Source organism: Camelus dromedarius, chromosome 13 (assembly GCF_036321535.1).
Source record: "Camelus dromedarius isolate mCamDro1 chromosome 13, mCamDro1.pat, whole genome shotgun sequence".
Lineage (NCBI taxonomy): Eukaryota > Metazoa > Chordata > Mammalia > Artiodactyla > Camelidae > Camelus > Camelus dromedarius.
In genome coordinates this window covers 7,355,429-7,367,647 of record NC_087448.1, presented here as the reverse complement: position 1 = coordinate 7,367,647, position 12,219 = coordinate 7,355,429, and positions in this window count along the sequence as shown.

The following is a 12,219-nucleotide window of genomic DNA, read 5'->3' as shown; positions in this document are numbered from 1 at the left end:
CCTCACAGCAAACCCTCTGAAGCAGAAGCTATTATTATGCCTCTTCTCAGATGAGAGACATTCGGGCACAGAGAGATTCAGAAGCAGCCCAGGAGCTCGCAGTTGGCCAGCAGCAGGGCCAGGAGTCCAATCCAGGAGGTCCAGATGCAGGATCTGCATTCTTGACCACCAGGCGGGACACGGCTTGGTTTCCTGGCTTGGTTTGCCCTGAAATTACTCGTAATGCTTAGTTGTCACAGTTGTTTTCTAGTCTTTTTTTACAAAATGTAAATAGTTTTCCTGATTTGTTTTTACACCCCAGAGTTGCCCCATCATATTGCTTCAGCCAGCTGGGAGCGCCACCAGCCACACCGGCAACACCATTACGAATTCGTTGACTCTAGTGAGCAGACAGACAGAACACCAGAAAGAGCGCGCGGGTCTTCAGCGAGCGTAATTCCACTCCACGCCTGGAGCGGTTGCGTGTCCCTCGCGTTCACGTGCAGCAGATTGCACACAAATGTTTGCTCCTCTTCTCCAGCTCACCAAGGCAGCCAGCAGAGCTCTTCCAGCCTGTGCTCTCTCCTCCCGCAGATACTTGCTCCTTCTTTTCAACTTCCTCCCAACTCCAGGAAGTTAGTTGTTCCCCTCAAAGATAGCTGACTGGTTGTTTGTGGGTACCCAGAGCATCTTCAGGGCAGAAGTCTCAGTGCTGGGCTGAGGGGCCTGCCCTGGAATCTTGGCCGTGCGATGTACAATCTTTGTTGAAAATGTGGATAATGGTGATGCCGACATCACATGACGGTTGTAGGAATTAAGCAAGGTAATTTATGCAAATCCTCTCCCACGTCCAGTATCAATTGCTAATCTAATCTCCAAAGCTCTCTCCAAAGACATAGTCAGGCAATACAGCACTGGATGCGGGACACCCACCCGGCACCATTGGAGTCTGCACATTGAATTTAAGACATTTCTCCATTTTGCACTCAAAAACTAGTACTATTTTTGTCCAAATAACAGGTGATATTTTCCTTGTGAAGTGAAATGACCCTCTCCCCATCATTATAGCTGGCATGAGAGATTGTTTCCCCAAAAAGCAACCTAGAAAATAACTACAGAAATCTACCGAGTGTTCATTATTTATTAGTTCAATACATCATATGATCTATAGCATATGTTAGTATTTAAGAGTTAGGAAGTTCAGAGAATGGCTCCTTGTTAGAACTCTCAAAATAAGTTTGAACTGTTAATTTAAACATATCTTTACCTTGTGCAGCAGACGAGATTTGAGATTTCTGTGCACCCTTTAACCCCCAATGTTTTATATAGATCTGCACCTAAAAGGATTAGCATTTTATGAACAAAAGCCAGCCAGTGGACGTCCAAGTTATTTAGGGTAGCATTATCCACCAGTACTCAGACACATTACTTTGCTAGAATTTCTTTTCTCTCTCTCTCTCTGTGCCATTCTCAGTTCTCATTTTTCTGCCTTACACACACACACACACACACACACACACACAATTCTTGCAACATGAAATGGAATCGCTCTCAAAAGATCCGGAAAATCACTCCAGCCGGACAGAGGTTGGTATCCAGTTGCTGTGATGTGATTTGAAATATAAACATATGTTTCACTTTAAAAAGGAGCGGGGCAGGGGTGAGGGGGACAGTCGGGGTTTCATGCGGACCTGCAGACTGTGTTCATCAGTCCAGCTCCTGTGGCTGAAGGAAAGGGCGTGCCTGCTGTGGGCTCTGTCCTGGACCCTGATTCCAGCAGCCAGAAATAATACAAGACTCTCCAGAGAGGAGGGCTGGAGAACGTCTATCCATCAGATGGGACGTGAGTCAAAGGCTTTAAGTCGCATAAGTGGTAGTTAGTTGGGGCAGCTATCAACGGGAAATCAGAAAACCCTCCCCAGAAAAAGCAAACCACTGTAATTGAATTGGAATAAGAGGCAGTTAAAAAGGAAGGAGGAAAACCATGTGCTCATTTAGGAAGCCTGGAAATCCTTGAAATAGAATAAGGGCGCATGGGAATTAAATAGTCCCTTGGGTTTGTGAGGGGCCAGGCTGCTCCAGCGAGCGGACGGAGGGATACAGCTCAAGTAGATGCGAGAGCCTTTTTTTTTTTAACCAAACTTTGGAGCTCTCTTCTCTGCTGTCATTTTTTTTTTTTTTTCCTTTAGTCTACTTCTTTTAACTCTGGCTCTTCATCCAGATGTGCTGGGGTCTCATGACTACCTCTGTCCCACCCCCTGAGATGAAGGGAGGGGCCTGGAACCTTCCAAACCTGTCATTCCAATGCTTTCTTATTCCCCACGTGGTCAGGCTGTGACCCAGGTGTCATCACCCCTGTGAGAGACAGCAAAAAATGCTGCTCGTTACAATTCTGTGAGTGACTTTTACAACCTGATTGCCATTTATATGAACATATATATGTATATTTACAAACACACACATTTATTCTCAAGCTTTCAAATGAAAAGGATAAAGAAGAAAAATATTTTGAATCTCTTTTAATCTCACTACCTGGGCAAGGAAGCCTGACCAACATTTTTTGGTGTCAACTTCTAGGTTTTCTTGTATAAACCTTATCAAAGCCATCTGACCGACAATGAAACTGCATAGGAATACATACCTCTTTGACCTAGTATGGAATATTCTATTATTTTTTAAGAGTTTCTTTTTAATATTTTCTTTAAAAACCATCTTTTCAGCAGCTGCTTTAAGAAACGAAACAGGGTTCTAGTCCTTGGACCTGGAATAAATTAGTCCAAGCCTCCTGAACGCTGGACTGTAGGCAGGGATGTGTCAGAATTACCTGGAAGCTTTAAAGTACTCTGGGCCCCTGGAAATTCTTGTTCAACGGTCTAAGAAAGAGCCTCGAAGTTTGAACTCCCCGTCTGACTGTTCCCCTGTCCAGCTACGGGGCAGGGGACACGTGAGATGCTTTCACACAGTTGAAGTACGGCCCCGCGAGGAGAGATTAGCTTCTGCCTGGCTCTGCGGGGACCGCCGATGAAGTAAGTTCCCGGGAGGCAGGTTTGGGCGCACTAGGAAAGATCTTTGTCACAGGCAAGGCAGTGGAACAACTGGCCTCAGGGAGCCTGCCATGGTGGCATGTGGGCCAGATTCGGATTAGAAGATGCAGGGTTGGATGAAAGATTTACACAGGGTCAGTGAGAGGGCTACATCTGTGCACCACCGCCTTTCTCCATCAGCGTGGGCTCCGAGGTGTCACGGGGCTTTCTTCCCATTGAGCCCAGCCGTCTCGGCCAACGGTCCTCAGCATGGAGGGGTCCTCTCCTCCTCCCAGGGATATTGGGCAATTTGCAGACTTCTTGCTTGTCACAACTCGGGGAGGCGCTATTGGCATCTGGCGCTGCCAGACGTTGTATGTTACGCAGGACCCCCCCCCCCGCCCCCACCGCAGCAGAGACCCGCCCAGCCCAGAATGTCAGCAGGGCCCAGGCTGAGAACCCTGGTCTAGGCGATGGACTGGAGTTGCCACGCAGGTAAATTCTAGTTGTCCTCCCGTGTATACCACCTCCCAGCAAGTGGTCCCTGCCTCCTCTGCCTCAGGGACCTCACGTATGAGACGGGTGGTTCGCACTAACGCATGTCAGGTTCAGAGCTAGGGCCTCACACGCCCCGACGCCACAGCCCCTGGCTTTGTCTGGCTTCTCCCAGGGGCAGACCCAGTGACAAGCATTTCCAAGAGTGTATTTTATTTCAGCAAGTGAGTTAGAGAGGATGATCCAGGGAAAGGGCAGCCGCCAGCAAAGGGTGTTAAATGAAGTCAGGGGGTGATTAAAAACTTAAACCTGTGGGGGAGGGCTGGGAAACGAGGCGAAATACTCAGCTCGGAATTATTCCACTGCAGGTGCACAGGGCTTCCGGCGTGTCTGCACGTCAGCACGCCAGCACAGACGCAGAGACCAGCAACGGGCGCGCTCGGGGGTGTCCGAGAGGCGAGTGAGACGGTGCCCTTCCTTTCCACAAGGGTAAGGGGTAAGTGTTATGTATCTGGAAGGATTTGGCACAGCGTCTGGTGTCTAGGAGGGCACTCGTAAGTCCACGTGTTGTGTTCAATTGTATGCCGTTCAAGCAGTGGGTAGACTCGGTAGGGCTCCTGGGAGGGGTGCTGGGTCGTTCACCAAATCAAATGGAAAAGCTAGGCATCGGGGCTTGAGAAATAAAGGGCCCAGGGCTGCTCTGGTCCCCGATGGTCAGCCGCAGGAGTTCACGGGCCTTCTCTTTGAGCAGAGCTGTGGGGAGCCCCCACCACAGCCACCTTCCGCCTTGTGTACCTGTGCTCCAGTGTCAGGATCTGGGGGAAATGGTTCTCATGGGTCTCACTTGGTCATTTGCTCTGCCTGGTAGTCAGCTGGTCGGTGTGAGAGAAGCACCCCTCCCACTCATGAGGGGTGGGGCCCACAAGCAAGACTGGTGTGTGGTCCTCCTCCCCTCTCTGGCCACCCTGTGCGTACACACTTTCTTATTTTCATAAATGCAACTTCAAAACGGGGGCTCATCCTCTCTGCAATAAAAGACAATCTAAGTCTTGTTGGTTATTCCCTCTGGAGGGAGTGGCGCCATTCCTCTCCAAGCTGAAGCCTCTAGACAGTGGCCATTTCTTCCTTCGTTCCATGCTTCTCCCTCAACAGGCAGGCGTTCCCGGGAGACCACAGACAATAACCTGATGCGCTGTGTCATCACTGCCTACTGTGGGCTGCCACTCCCATCTCCGAATATGAACCAGAGGCTCCCTGATCTTCACATGAACTTCCCCAAACGCTCTGCCGAGGAAGGGGTGCTGATCAGACTGTGGTAGGAATTCACTTCTGGGAAAGTGGGGGTTTCAGTGGTGAGCTAGTTGTTCTCTAAAACCCCTGGTAGCCACTAACATTCAAAAAAGGGTGTGATTTCCCGTGTGTCACGCAGAAAAACTTTGATCACAGTGAAATGCAACGCCAGAATTTCTGGTCCCTCAATTAGCCGGTAACACAGTGGTTCAAAGTTCATGATCCTCTCTGTCAAATGATTCAAGGCTGCTACCAGCAACACCCGCCCCTTAGTTGCCAGACTTCTGGGGACACCCGGACAGTGCTGGGGAAGGGGGCTGGTGATACTGCCGTGGGGGTGTATGGATTTAGACCACCTGGCCCTGAGGAGGGTCAGACACGGTGAACCTGCACAGAAAGATCTTAAAATGGGACCCTTCTTGTCTTGCTTTTGGCTGGAACATGAAGACGACAGATTCCTTGCCACGGTAAAGGAAGACTGCCATCAGAAATGCTAAAGTAGGGATTCAAAAACATCCAGGCAACACTTAAATTTTGTCAAGCTTGTGGACATACCTAGAAGAATTTCCTTGTTTCATCTTAAATGCCCCTGAGATAACGACAAACATGACCAGTGAGGAAGGAAGGAAGAATATGAGTGAAATAACCCAGTATGTTTGGAAAGAGCAAGTGAAGTTAGAGTCATTTCATTTTAAAAATAGCACATGCCTGTTCCTAAGCATTTGAGTTGGCGCTTAACCACACAGAAAGGAATGGCTCCCCATAAATTATCTGCCTTATAAAGTGGCTCTGACGGGGGACCATGAGTAGCCTTAGATGCATTTTGGAGAAGAGTTTGCTTCATTATTTGCTTCTATTTTTAACGTTTTCTCAAGCCAGTTCTTAAAACAGATTTCCACACCCCCTCAAAGAAATTTCATTGTTATTTTAGAAGAATCTTCGACTGCAACCATGTATAAATCACAATTGGTGATTGCCAGGGTTCATGTCATCAAAATAGCCAAGAATTCTTTGGAGCTGAACTAAAAGCCTGTGATACTGTGGAGGAATGTCATGCTTGGGAAATGGGGTTAGATAAGAAATTCTGATATCAAAATATCTACAACATAAGGGTTCATTGGCTGATAACATTCCTCTTAATTTAATATTTAATAAATGATAGTTTTCTGATGCTCATCTTATAGGGATAGGTGGAACCAAATGAATCTATCATATGGGAAAAAAAATCCCTTTACAGTAATTCAATTTTGAAAGTGAGGATGGGAGAGGATCCTCAGTTCCAGCCTCACTGTCAGACCCGGGACAACAAAGCAGAAATGACCACGCGAGCCTTACAACTGTCCAGATGCCTCCGATGCCATCTGTTCTTTCCATTTTGCCATCAGCTGCTTGGAAATGGCACTTTTTAGAGGGGCTTAGTGGGTAAGCAATCATGCTCCGATTTTAGCAACAGCAGTTGACCTGTGTTGAACAGAAAGACAATAATTTGTTCCCAACAGATTTCTATTAGGAAAGAATGTTTACCTGATGGGACTATTCTGGGATGTGCCACAATGGAGAATTCCTGTCATTCTTTCCCCTCATTCTAGGGCAGACTCGATTTGGGAAGCACGTGTTCTCATCGAGGGCTGTGCTGTCATGGATTTGGGGAAATACGCCAAATGATTTCAGTATCAATCCAGGCGAGGAGAAGCGAGAGAGGCATGGCAGAGCAGAGGCACAGGCCGTGTCCGTGGGGCCCAGCCGTCCCACCCTCCCACCGTGGGATCTCAGAGAAGTCCCAGCTCCGGGCTCCGTTCCCTTCATCTCCTGGGGATGGGACCACCTCTCACATACCGACTCCACAGGTCCACTGGGGGCTCAAGTGAGACAAAGTATATGAAGAGACAGGGCCTACGTAGGCATCATCGCTGGTGCACTCAAGAGGAGTTTGGATCCTATGTTGTGTGTGCATCAATAAAGTCACAAAAGAAAGGAAGCGTTCACTTCTGGCCACGGAGCTGATGAACCTGGCGCCTGTGTCCCTCCCATCCCCAACACAGAAAACACCAGCTGACGTCTTTTCAAAGATGCTTTAGAAATGCATATCCAGGCCCGAAAGAGAAACCCCTAGATGCCCTAAAAGACGAAGGAAATCAAAGCCTCAGGAGGAAGTGAATGAGTTCGTGCCACCACAGCCCGGGGTGTGCTAGCTGGGTGCTGGCCTGGAAACCAGAGGCTTTGGGGTCTTGATGCATTCAGAGGACAGAAGATATGTCCTTGGGAAGACAGGATGTGAGATCTGGGACCAAGGTTTGGGGGGGCCTGATATTTATACAACCTGGGGGGAGTGTCCTCCTTAAGGAAAAAAACTTTTAATTACAAATACAAAATTGATTAGAAAAGTAACATTGACTTAGAAATTACCAAAATTAACAAAAGATGAAAAATAGAGTAATTTTAAAATAACACGTTAATAATCACAATTTGCTGTATAATAAATATTATTATAACTATGTAATATATTGTATTATATAATTATAACCTTAATAATTATTCTAATAGTATATTAAATATTATATCAATTAACTTCCTGGAACACTTTAAAAATATTTCCCAAGTTTTTGCCTGCCTGCTTTTTGATTAGTTTATAAGACAACAATATAATATATTTCTTAGAGAAGATAAGGTAGAATGATTAGAAAGAAAGAAATTTATTTCATGCAGTAGGATTTTCCATATGGAATATTCAATCAATCCTATCAACAAACCATTAGAACTAATGGAAGAATTCATTTGCACAAACAATATCATACACTAGCAACATTTTAGAAAGGGTGATTCTGAAAGTACACAATTTGCAATATAAACAAAATGATAAGGAACCAAGGAATGAATCTGTTAAAGTTGTTACAGGAAATTGTCTTTTTCATCTTTCCCTTCAGTTAGTGGAAACACAGCTCCATAAATACCCCCATTACCGTGGGATGGAGGTGACATGAGCTGTCATAACCCACCCGCTAGGACATTCGCCAATAATGACGCCTTTCTCCCTACAGTTGTTGACTAGAATTTCAGCAAGAAGACTCAGACACTTTTAGAGCTTCACATAGTGCCTCTCTCTTTCTTTCTCTCTGTTTTTCTTTTTCTTGTCTTTAGTTATTCAGTTCAAGCGTACTGCACTTTTATTTAGTTATATCAAAATCAATGGAGAGAAAATCCTGAAGCAGGGAGATGAACGTAAACTGGAGAAATCTTGCAGAATCACAGAATAATTCTCAGTGCTTCCAGAGACAGAAGAAGCCACTGAGATGGACCCACACTCCTCCTAAGAGAGTGAAAGTTCACAGCCTCTGGAATTAAAGGTGACATTTGCCGCATCCTATCTCTTTGATTCCAAACGGTATTGTCAACTGTAATGAGAACTTGATGTCTTTTTAATTGGTATCGTGAACACATCCATTGGCCAAAGAGGAAAGAAAGGTGTGTGTGTGTGCTTGTACGAGTGTGCTATCAAGAGACTGGTAATGCTGCCTGATGTGTGTACATGTGCTTTTCAGTTTTCAAAACCTATTTATATCCGGGGGAGAGGAGGTGGGAAGGGATAAATTGAGAGTTTGAGATTTGCAAATACTAATAACTATATATATAAAATAGATAAAAAACAAATTTGTTCTGTATAGCACAGGGAACTATATTCAAAATCTTGCAGTAACATAATGAAAAAGAATATGAAAACGAATATATGTTATGTCTATGTCAACAATATGCTGTACACCAGAAATTGACACATTGTAACTGACTATACTTTAATTTTTAAGAACACCTATTCATAAACTTTGTCTCATTTGATGCTCACAGCAATTTTGTAGGATCCACAGAAACAGCATCCATACCAGGGGACAGAGTAGGAGGAAAGTTTCAATCAGTCATCTCCACAAGGTGGCTTAGAGGACAGCAATCTTTACCAGAGGGAAAGGAAACTAATGGGTCAAATAAAAACAAACTTTGTCCATGAAAGAAATAATTGATAAGCCGGACTTCATTCAAATTAAAACCCTCTGCTCTCCAAAGGATAAATACACGGCAAAGGAACAAGACAGGCCACAGATTGAGAGAAAATGTTTGCAAAAGACATATCTGATAAAGGACTGTTATCCAAAATATACAAAGAACCCTTAACATTCAATAATAAGAAGGCAAACAACCCGATTTTAAAAATGAGCCAAAGACCTTAACAGACACCTCACCAAAGAAAATATATAGATGGCTAATAATCATATGGAAAGATGTACTACATCATATGCCATCGGGGAAAGGCTACTGGAACAACAATGAGATACCCCTATCCACCAGCACAAGGGCCAAATTCCAGAGCACTGACAACAGCAGATGCAGGTGAGAATGTGGGGCCGCAGGAACTCTCATTCATCGCTAGTGGGAACACAAAATGGTGCAGCCACTTTGGAAGACAGTTTGGTGCCTTCTTACAAAACTAAACATACTCTTACCATATGACCCAACAACCTTGCTCCTTGGTTTACCCAAAGCAGTTGAAAACTTACGTCCACACGAAAACCTACTCATGGATGTTACTAGCAGCTTTACTCATAGACTCACAATTGCCAAAACTTGGAAGCAACCAGGATGGCCTTCAGTAGATGAATGGATAAACAAATTGTAGTTTGTCCAGAAAATGGAATAGTATTCAGAGCTAAAAAGAAATGAGCCATCAATTCAGCCAAGAAAAGACATGGAGGAATCTTATATGCATATCTAAGTGAAAAAAGCCAATCTGAAAAGACTACATACTGTATGATTCCAACTATATGAGTTTATGGAAAAGGCAAAACTATAGTGACAGTAAAAGGTCAGTGGTTGTCAGGGGTTAGGGGAGAGGCAGGGAGGAAAAGGGGAATTAAGCACATGGGATTTTTAGGGCAGTGAACCTATTCTGTGTGATTCTGTAATGGTACATGCCATCCTACATTTGTCAAAATTTATAGGATGTACAACACTAAGAATGAACCTTAATGTAAACTATGGACTTTAGGTGATAATGACATCTTAGGTTATAAGAGAGGTACCACTCTGGGGGGACTGCCGAGGAGGTTGCTCATGTGAGGGACGGAGTGGAGGGATGGGTATATGGGAACTCTCTGTACTTGCCCCTGAAGTTTACTGTTAACCTAAAGCTGCTCTAAAAAATAAAATTATTAAGTAAAAAGGTAAACAACAACAAAACACCTCAAGATTGAACATTTTAGTTAAGAGATTTTAACTGCAATAATGAGGGTGGTTTCCATTTTAGTTTTCTGTGGAAAAAAAAATTTGACAAGTTGCTTTTTTACTGATCCCTTCTCACAATGTTAATAGAAAACCCTGAGCAGAAATCAGAATTCAATCGTCAAGTTGGTGCAAGTTGAAACTCTGAATTGCAGGGCAGCTTAAGTGCTTTACACGTGTGTCAAAGGATCAGCTGATTCAGTTACAGTCTTGGTTCTCTGCCTAGCACAGCAATAACGGTGGCATTATCAGTGGAACCGATACGGGATCATCTTTTCATTCCAGACATATGAATCACTCTAGGTATTGGAATAACAACATAGTGACTTCTCCCGAAGGAGAAAGATTGCAGCATGCCTCAACACATAGACAACAAGATTGGAAATACTCCATTACATATACATGGAAAACAGCTATCTGATCTTGCAGTATCTTTTTGAGAAGCCCAGGAGAGACAGGAGAGGGCATGCAAACATGAAGATGAATGTGATAAAATGCACAGTTCATGAAAGATATAGGTGTTACCCGTCCCAGAATGGGTTGATTCTAGTCTGAAATGCATGCTGAGTTATCCCAACCATCTCAAACCTTTAGCACTGAAGAGAGTCAGAAAACTGATTGTGACCCAAATACAGTCTCTCTCTGTCTCTGTCTCTCTCTAGGTCTTCTGGCACATGAGAATCTGTAGGATCACAGATCATTTATAAATGTTTCAACTCCTTCAAACTTATTACTCATCTTACTTAGAATATATCTCTTTTTTATATTTTACAGACGTTTCTTATTTAGAGTATGCCTTTTTCCATTCTCTTAGTTTAATTAGTTTATGGATGAAAATTTGAGCTAGACTTTTAATTTTGCCAAACGGTTGTTTTTCTCTCTAAAATATTCTCTCCCAGATAATTCTTATTATTTCCTTCAGCACAAGTCAGGCATCACCATACAGGAGGACTTCCAAATCTCCTTCTGAGTATATACCTCTGTTACATTCTCTTCAGTTATGGTCCAGGGTAACTGTCCAAAGTTTTGTCTCTTGCCCTCTGGACTGTGAAGAACTTGAGGGTTGGGAGCTAATATGGTTATCGGCATGGAAAAGATGCTCTTAAATGTTTAATGAATAAGTGATGGGAACTTCTTATTTCTTCAACAGAATTCAGATCATACATGTTTAAATAAATGGATGTAGTTCAGTTTCTTGAGATGTGGAGGGTTTCATCTACCAGCTCGAGAGTTCTTCAGCATAAGTAATATATCATTCACTTTTTCTCACTAGGACTTTCCTTTCCTAAATTTAAAATATCTTGAAAGTTACAAAATGACTACAATAAACACCAAAATTCCCACCAACCTTTTATTGTACTTGCTTCTGAGTTTTTTCAAGATACCGATACAAGCAAAGGTCCTTTTCAACAGGTATATGGTGCCAATCATGGACTTCCTGCCTTTTGACTCCATGTTAACCCCTTTCTGCCTGCTCTGTGAAAATAGATGTGGGTCCTTTAAATAGTTTTCCTTTGCCAACTGGGACATGCTAAACCTTATCAGTAGAGGGCGCCAGAGGACAGGGTTTGCCCCCTAGGTCAGGTGCGCTCCCTCAGCCCAGCAGGCTTCCCCAGGTGAGGCTCCTTTAAAGCAGGTGGCTTCCCCAGGGCCCAGCACCCGCAGAGCTCACAGCTTCTCCAGGGCTCTGTGTGCAGGGCCTGGCAGCCAGCCCCAGCATGGCAGCAGTGTACCCCGTCTCCCCCAGGCCTTGGACAGTTTTGTAGCTCAGTCCTTCCCCATAACACCTTTCCCTGGCACCTTCTAGGACAGATTTCCAATAAATAGGCCCAGCACAACACCACGGCAACTTCTCTCCCATCCAGGAAGCTGTGGCCAAGCCTTCTCAGCAAGATGTGGATGTCAGCCCTCTTGGTGGGGTAAGTGGTAAGAGGGGAGTACCATCTGAGCCCTAAGCGTGGTGGCTGCTCCTCATATTTGCTGTTTCCACGTTCTTTAGGTCTCTTCCTGATAGCCTCATCATTCCAATCTTCTGTTATTGATTCTTTCCGTTCAACTTTCCCTGTTAAATTAATGTGTGGTTTCTTTCTTCTGAGTGGACCCAAGCAGAGAGGTACCGGCAAGGGTTCCCTTTCAGCAAGTATATTAAACTCCTATTTCTCTAATA